Here is a 9,359-nt window from a genome sequence, read left to right as displayed (position 1 = left end):
TTTCCCTGTTCCTGAAACTCTCCAGTGCTGGCCCTGCCATGCCACCTGCCACTACCTGGCCTCTCTTCAGTGGGGGCTTGGCACCCCTCCCTGTGTCTGCCCAACTCTGTGACCTCTTTTCCAACTCTGTGGCTGTGGTCCCTGCCCTGCTTCCAAGTTGTGATTGCAGCCTGGCTCCGAGTTCCCTGTCCCTGCACTGTGACCCTGCCCTCATTCTGTGCCACCCTCCAGACCCAGCTCCATGTGCCTGCCCCAGCTGCGTGTCACCCGACAGGGTATTTCACAAGAAGCTGTCCATTGAGCCCAGACCTTCACAAGGTGTGAGAACATACCTGGATGGTTGTCTGGACCCTGAGTGCACTACTGAGCCTTATCTCTCCTGGGCATCCTCACCTAGGCCTTGCACCCAGACATCTTTGTGGCCCAGGAGCTCCATTTACCCCCAGCTATGCCATAGGGGCACCCATGCCCAGTCCTGTCTCCTGCTGTCCTGGCTTATTGACTGGTTTTCCTAGATGGGACCCACTTTGTAGGTCACCTCTTTTCCAGTCCCATCTCTGTCTCTGCTCAGGTACTGAGGGACTGTATCCAGATCTGCAGGGTCACCACCTGGGCTGGGGTCACTCCTGGCTCCTGGTTTGTCCTCTTTTCTGGAGCAGCCCCATTCTTGCTGCTTTCTCACACTGGTGACAAGCCAGAGCATGGTTGGAGGCCTCATCTCCAGTGGCCTTGATGCTGGTTTTTCCCTTCCCACCCTGCTGCTTCCATTAGCCTGATGTTTTTTGGCAGTGGCCGCACATGGAATGGGAGACCTGAACTTTTCCATTCCCCAGCTGCTGGTGCTGCCAATCCCTCCAAGCTGGGAACAGGCACTAAACTCACTCTCCACCAACAAGTGGCTTCTGACTCTCCCTTTTGCTTCTTGAGCCCCAGGTGGTGCTCACCCTGGCTGAGAGGGAAGGAAAGGGAGCATTCTCCTCTGCATGGCTCTGGCATGATTGACCTTCTGTCTTTGACACACCAGTGTAATTCCAAAGAGCTTGCCCCCAGACTCTTGGCAAAAGGAAGGTTAATCATTATTATAATTTTTACGAACATTCATAATGCCACCCACCCCCAGATTACTTTTTGGAAAGAGAGCAAAGTGTGGGAGAGCCTGGCTGGCCTCAAAGCCCTGCTCCACCTGCTTGCTCACGGACTCAGCCACCGAGCCAGGAAGGGTCAGAGAAAGCTCTTTGCAGACACTGTTCAAAGCTGAAGGAGGCCAGGAGGACTTTTCCTTGCTTTTGAGGCAGTCTCCCAGCCTGGATCTCACCATTGGAAAGGACCTCTGCACCTCCAGACACCCCGCAGATGTGCTGACAAGCTTGAGTTAGCTCCTGGTGTCCATCCTTGTGCAGAAAATACTGCTAGCCCTTTCCACCGACATGGAGCAGTGTGGTCAATAGTCACAGTTTAGGCTTTTTCCTCTCCAGAAGCAAGACAAAAAGCTTCCCGTGCATGCACTTCAGACAACTCTGTTCATCAAGAGATATTGGCTCCCTCCTCACTGTGGTTATGGGAAGACCTTTTTGTTTAAAAAGGAAAACAAATGAATAGATTCCCCTGACACCCAGCCTTATCAGGCATGAGCCCAAGGGAGTCCCTTGTTTAAACATCAGGAGTACATTGCTGGATAACACCCCTCCTCTCCCTCCCTCTTGGCTTTTATTTTAATTTTGTTAGGTCAGGCTTTTCTCTGCTTCTGTTTGCTCTTTCTGAGCTGCTTGCTTCTTGGCAGACCTGCTTGGGGGAAGTGGGAGGACAGTGAGGGTCCTCCAAGCCTGGGCTTTGGGCACAGGGGCAGTCTGCTCCAGGGACTTGTTGTGGCAGAGCTGGAGACCAGGATGCTCTGAGCAGGTAGAAATGCATGGACAGCATTTGGGGCACATCAGAGGCAGGACGTGAGGAGAGCAAAGTGGGAGAGAAAGTTCCCTCTCTCTTGACCTTAGATTTCCTTCTCCTCTAAGCCGGTGAGGCAAAAAACGGTGTGTTCTCCTCCTCCCTGCCCTACAAAAATAGAGACTAGAGTCGAACTTGGAATTCCCCTCTGTCTCATCACTGGGGAGACAGGGTCTTGGTGGTGATCTCACCCCATCAGAAACCTTTCAGTGCACAAGACTAGTGAGCAATGAAGAGGGAGGCCGGGGAGGAGGAGGGGAGTCATGGCAGGAAACCAAGAACACATCAGACACTCTAAATTTAGATCTTTTTATTCAGCTCGGACAATATTCCTTGATTTCTCATTGTGTGGGAGAGGGCAGAGGGCAGGGGATCTATTGAAAGGCTTTGTCCTGAGAGATGCCACTTTGTCTGGGTATACGGGGGTGGAGGAGCTGCAAATTGGGTCGGTCTGCCGTGGGTGAGAGGTGTGCTTTGCAGTGCTCCCTATGGCCTTGGGATGGGGTGCTGGGTGAGGGTCTCTGAGCAGCCCTGATGCCTGTGAGGCAGAGCTCGGGGCTCCCCTCAGCTCCTCAGACCCACTGCCACCCGTGGGCCAGGCACAGGTAAGGACTGGCATGAGGGCCCCTCAGGCAGCACCCGTGACCGGCGTGCGGCACCTTTGCTTTGGGGCAGGTCCCCTTGCCAGCGGAGTATCAGACACAGGGCGTGTAGGATAAATACACACCCACTCTATACGTCTCACTGCCTTTCCGGCATCGCAGCTCAAAGTCTATTTTTAAACTCCCTCCTTTATTACACAGGCCAGCAGATAGCAATGGCCTGCTTCCCTCCATGCCAGGGGTGCTGCTCTCCTGCATGCAGGAGCTGGGTGCCCTCCTCCTCCCTTCCCAGGGATGGGGTGCAGGGGGGGATATGGGAGTGAACCCATTTATCTTCCCTGCCACAGGCCACGGTGGGTGCAGGCAAACCAGGGTGCCCAGCTGTGTTTGTGCTGTTGTGAACCAGGTGCTGGCTATGCAGGCACGAGGGTCCCACAGGGGGTTTCACCCCACTGTGTCAATGGGGTGCCAGTTTTGCTGGGAGCCCACAGCTTACAGGAGGCAAATGAGCTGAGGGTTGGGGGCAGCATCACTAAATCCATGGGCTGCACAGCAGAAGTACCAGCTCTTGTGGGTACCACACACAGACGGGGCTTTCCACCTCGGGTGGTGCCCTGACCCCCGGCAAAGCAGCGTTTAGAGAGGGTTTTGCTCTGCAGCAATAGCAGGTGGCGGGGAAATGCCACTTGCTTTTTGGTTTTCGACCCTCATCTTCATTTCACATCATGAGTCATGTTACGTTCTGAGCTGAGTAACTGCTGGGGCTATTTTTACTCCAGCTCGGCAGGCTTCCTTCTCGCTGCTGCCACCGCCACCGCCACTCGCTGCGGACCCAGGGGCAAAGGATGGGGAGATGGTGAGTGGCAGAGGCCGTGGGCAGGGGAAGTGGTGTTTGGGGTGGTGTCAGTGGAAAGGGGGAACCGCTGCCCACCTAATCAATTTGGAAAGAAAAACAGTATATGCCTCTTGAAAAACAACAGATGACCTGAGTTGTGTGGTGTATTTACACACACATACGTATATATTTATTATACTGGAAGAGGGGAAGAGGGGAGGGAGAGAAATTCCTTTTGAGTGCTATTCACCAGTCTGGAAAAATAAAGAAGGAAAGCAGAACATTTTTTCCTTTCATCAAAACAGGAAAGAGAGGGGGAATGGGGTGGGGAGCAGATCCATAGACATAATGGATGGTTGCCAGAGTAAGGAAATTGTTCCCTTCTACCCTAAACTTGGGGGTTGAGGGGGAAGAAGTACATGGCAACATGAGCAGGGGAGGCTGCACCCCCTCCTCCCCACCTGGCGTAGGAACGTGTATGCACACAGGAAAGTGCTGTGAAATCAGTCCCTCCAGCTTTGCCTTCTCTCTCTGAATTCTGCTGGAGCTGCTTGAGCTCAGAGATATGAAATGCCTTTGCCTCCTCCTTCACCCCAACATGTGGGGCAGGAAGCTGCGGCTGGTGTGAGCCCTCTCCCTCTCTGCTGTTGTCAGGGGCTGCATGCATCTGTGTGCTCATCCTTCTTCCCCATCCTCTCCTCTCTGCCAGGTTTCTGCCAGGAACGGGTGAGATGACAGATGTGGTGAGGGGCAGGGGGAATCCCTCCACCTGGGAGAGACAGGCAGAGGAGGGGTTCCCAGAGGAAGCCTGGCAGGTCCCATCAAACTGGCCTGCTTGTCAGGTGACACCTTGCCTTTCCCTGGAGCCAGTTGCCCTGCGTGGGCTTTACTTATCCTTGGAAAGCATCTTCCCTGCCAGCACCAGAGGCATGAAGGCAAATTGTGCAAGCCCTGGGCACCCTGAGGCTCTGCCTTTCTCCAGCACCAGATATAAACACCTGCCTGTCTCTGTCTCTTTCCTTCAGTATCTCTTCTCCTTTCCTGCTTTTTTCCTCCATTAGACCGACCTCAGTCATTAGGAAGTCAGGGCAGCTCCCACAGCAGCAGCCTCTGGGGCAAACAGTGAAAACAGCAGCATAAGCTACATACGGCAGCTTCATTCTGATCGCTTGGGTTGGGATAAATCTCATACAACCAGGTGAGGTGGCGTAAAACCCGTGCGCCCACGGAAGGGGCCTCCTGGTGTAAACGAGGCATAAAACGTACTCTAGGTGCTTAATTTCAGTGTCACAGCTGCTCCCCTCCATTGGTGGCTGCAGCAGCCCCAAAAAGTAGGCGTGGGGATTGTTCATCGTTCTCCTGAACTCAGAGAGCAGAGCGGGAGCAACACCTAAGTTAGATACCTTGAGTGGGCGGGCTGACTACACGTTGGCTGTCAACACCTCCTAATTTCTTTCCATTGATTGTTTTTTCAAAATAGGACTCATCATGGAGAGGCTGAGACATCTCAGCTGTTCAGACTGAGTCTTGCTTTCCATTGTAAGCCCTGTTTTTCTCCCTGTTGTTTCACAATTCTCTCTCCCCTCTAAAAAAAAAAAAAAAAGTTAAAAAAAATTATATCAAAGATATCACCCCTCACATCATGTCTCTGTGGTTGGTGGATAGTAGATAATTTTTTCCACCAACATGAGATGAGGGGAGAGCAGCCTTGCAGCAAGGAACAGCCTATTGTCCTCGGACACGTGTTGCCCTCCTCCCTAGTGATAAGAAAATAGCCAAGGAGATGAGTTCAGCTGTTGGCAGGTTAGAAAGCTGTAGTGGTGGTGAAAGTGTTTTAATAAGAAGCCCTGCTAGAGGCTCTTATGAAATCTCTGGTTTTGTTGCGGTTTTTCTGCGGGGCCATTGACAGCCATCACAGTTGTGACCTGACCTTGTCAAGTCACCGTGCTCTGAACAGTTGGACTCAATGATCTTAAAGGCCTTTTTCCAACCTAAAGGATTCTGTGGTCCAGCTGCTTCAACGTAGCCTCAAAATATCTTCCCACTATATGCAACAGTGGTTTCAAACTCTTGCCCCGAGGCATGTGGAACATTGACAGCCCTGCAGGCCTCCACAGCCACTGCACAGGCCAGGTGAGGGGAGGATAGTGTCATCCCCATTAGATGTAGGGGTTTGTGGGATAAATTGCAAGCTAATTTCGCAAAAGTAAGGGAATCCAAGGAGCATTTGCCCGTCTCGGGGCACAGCATTTTCCTGCACATGTGCCCCTATTGAAATCAATGCCAATGAGACAGGCCCAGCCTGCACCTGAAGACATCACTAGAGAAAAATCTGTCCCTGTCTTAAAAGCAGAAAGAGTAAGGAAAAGTGGTTGGAGCCTGAGCAGCTTGAATATCATTTTGCTCTATTCCCAGTCAGGGTCATAGGTAGATGATCAGTCAAATTCCAAACATCCTCTTCCTTGCTGTCTGGAGGTTCAACAGGGATTAGCTCTTTGTTTCTGATGTCGATCTTCTAAAAATTGCCCGGCATCGTCCACATGAAAATAAATAATTCTATTTCTATCCTAGCTCACAAGTAATGTAGCCGGATATTTAAAAAGAAAAAAAAGAAACACACCACACACAGCTCCCTAAAACCAGGCCCTGCAGCAGCTCTTGTTATGGCTGAGCAAGAAACTTGCAGCAGCCCCTGCTCACTGCTGCATCCTTCTCCTCTCCAACGGTGATATCTCTCCTTCCTGATGAGTTTAATTAACCCTCCCACATTCAGGCTGTTCTCTCCTGGCCAGGCAGCCACTACAGCATGGGGAAGCCTCTGAACAGCTTGAACAAGGTGGCACAGAGGTGGTAGAGCCACACCAAGTTATTCCTAGGGCACAGATCCTCAAAGACCCTTATGAAGTAGCCCTTATGAACTTTAAACACATAATGGGGTCATGCACATTCAGGACCTAGCTGCTCTCAGCTCCCTCTGCACAGATAGAATAACTTCCAGAAGCTTGCTTGGCCATCCTGGATCCTTGGCTTTCCCCCCACTGACTGCCAAGAAGCACATGGCTACGGTGTTCCTTTGGCTGGTGTCATCTGGAGTGAGGTGACATGGAGTCAAACCCTTTAAAAATATTTTTTGGAGCCTCCTACGGGTTTCAGAAGGAGTTTCAGCATCTAGGTAGACATTAGGGTAGTAGTTCCCCCCTGCTGGGTCAGAGCTGAATTGTCATCATGTAAGATGGCTGGTACACTGCTGGCAGGCCGGGATGGGGAATGAGGGGAATTCTAAGAGTGTTGCAAGGAATTTGGGGTGGGACAGGGCTAGCATGTCTGGAGCATCTAAGGTAAAGTCTAGTTGAGGTCTCCGGTGGTGGAAACGAGCAAAGGTATGCATTGCATTTCCACTTCCTCCCACTTGAGCTCCAAAACTGGGAGCAAGCCACTTCAGACTTGGTTTAAGGGACTCCCAGGACACACTTTATCTCTGCATTCATGCACCTCAGATGACCCAGCTTTAGAACTGGCATGGCTCTGTTAAACACCCCACCTGTGGAGAAATCTGCCCTCTCTTCTTCTGTGTCAGAGTGAAGTGTTGTGATCTCTTGTGACTCAAGAGCATCTTGACATGCTGCTCTACAGTAGGACCTTTCATTTTATGTTTGAGTTATCCCTCTCTGTGATGGGAGGAGCAGGGGAGCTATGCTCTCTTAAGAAAACTATGGAGGACACCTAGTCTTCCTTGTGTCCCTATGCTTCCTGACCAGTGTCCACATCCGTGAGACCAAAGTCAGGTTTGGGGGTGTAGGTAGCCAAGCTGGGAGGTGTTGTCAGGTGCCTACTACAGAGGAGCATTTGGTGGGCTGCCTGCTGCTCAGTTCTAGTAGCTGCTCCTCGTACCCCGATACTTTGGATGGTGCATACATGAGTGCTGGTGTGAGACTGTGAGTTTTAGAGCTGGTTGGCTGCATGAGACTTGCAGGCACTCAGATAGTCTAAGGGAGCATGTGTGATGCTGTGAGATGAGGCCACTGGTGTGCCGGTGGGTGTATGTATGTGAGAAAGAAAGGGAGAGGGGGAGAGTGAAGGAGAACACATGGATGCCCAGGGATGTGTGAATGAGACAAAATGTGCACGTAGCTGTGCATGCGAGCGGCTCAAAGAGAAGTGTGTGCGTAGCATAGAAAAAGCAGGGGAGATGCTTGGGATTCAGAGCGAACGTCTGCCGAGTGCCTGCGGTGCATGACGGTGCAGGAATGTATCGGTGGATATGAGCCTGCACAAAGATGGTGCAGAAACCCCTCCTGGTTGTGCCCGGGGTGTGCTTTGCGAGCAGGCAACTCCGTGCCGAGAGAGCGCTCGTACGTACGTACGTGAGAGGGCGTGTGCACGGGTGTTTTTTCAATAGGATATGACTCTTTCTTGAACTCACCTGTTAGCAGCCTTCCCCTCCACATCCCTCTCCCCCCCACACCCCCCACCTCCCCCCAGCAAATATCTGCTCGTTTAATTTCCCTTCAGATGTTTATTACATCGTGGAGATAATCACACAGCAAAATACCTCCCGGTGCCATGAGCAACAACAGATTGTCTTGTAGCAACGTTTAAATTTCTCTGGCTTTTGTTTTATTTCTTTTTTTCCCCCTGCACACAGATAGATACTAAAGCCATCTCTCTCCCTGTAGCTAGTGGTGTAGCCGGGCAGGGAAGGAGGAAAGTGGAGCTTAGAGAAATGGGCTCCAGACTGCAACGAGAAGCCGGGGCCAAAAAAATAACAAACTACTGTGCCGGGAACTCCTCTCTCCTTATCTCTTGCCGAGGAGGAAGGAATTTCTGTCCCCGTTCTTCACACGATATCGAATCCACAATATACGGGTTATTACAGCGTTAGTCATTTTTAATTAATTTATCATTTAAATTAACACACTTTTTATTTTGCCAGCAATAGACTGCTACTCCCTCACTAGATTTTTCGCCCTGATACCCAGCCAAGAGGAGGATGGCAAGTTATGCTCCACCCATCTCCTCTCCTTTATAAAAGGAGCAGCCCCAAGTGCCAGTTTAGTCTCTCTTGCAGCTCGCAGACTAAAATAAAGACCCATCGGCTCGCTCACCTCCTCTTCGATTTTACTTTTTCTGATTTTTGCTTTTTTTTTTTCGCTTTTTTTTTTCTCCCCTGTCTTTCTTTCTTCTTGCAACAAACAGAGCACGGAAGGCAGCAGCAGCTCCACTCTGAGGCTTGTCAAGGCTCAGCGCCCGCACGCACACACACACACAGACACACAGACGCACAACCAGAGCGAAAACATTTGCTCTCACCTGTCTCCAAACCCAAAGTAAACCTCACGTCCAAGCAGAGCGCCAACACTCCGAGAGAGAAGGCACCCAAGCCAGAACCTAATGTGAGGGGAAGAAATCCAATGCACAGTAGCAACTTTTTGCTAAAAACGCAAGCAGGCATAAGGAACAAAAGGAGCATTTTAAGAAAATGACACCTTAAGGAAGAAGATTTTTTTTTCTTTTTTTAAATTTCGTAACAAAGTTTGGAAAAGTTGTTTGTTTTTTTAAATTATTATTTCGTGCATCTTTTTTCTAAGAACATTGAATCAGTGTTACTCGCATGTAAATATATATATATATATTTAAAAGGAAGACATTCAAGAGGAAAAATAGCATGTGGACCACCTAGCAGAAGGCACTACCGAAGCATCCTTTGGGGGCGAGGGGGGACGCAGACTCTGGATGTGGATAATTCCGAGGGGCTGCATTTTTTCCCCCCCCCCGGGCTCATGAGATAGCAGCGAGGCGGGCGACCCACCGCGCGGTACTTCTGCCTTCCCTCCCCGCCACCTCTCCCCGAGCTCTCCCGCAACTCCCCCAACCAGCAGCCCCGGCTCGGAGGGAAGATGGGAACGGGCGCAGCAGCCCTCGATGCCTGAGGCCGGGCGGCCGCGGGGCTGTGTGCGGGAAGCACTTCCCCTCTCCCGGGG

The sequence above is a fragment of the Chaetura pelagica genome, unplaced genomic scaffold, assembly GCF_000747805.2.
Source record: "Chaetura pelagica isolate M959 unplaced genomic scaffold, ChaPel_1.0 scaffold530, whole genome shotgun sequence".
Taxonomy (NCBI): domain Eukaryota; kingdom Metazoa; phylum Chordata; class Aves; order Apodiformes; family Apodidae; genus Chaetura; species Chaetura pelagica.
Note: the sequence above shows the minus strand (reverse complement) of the source record.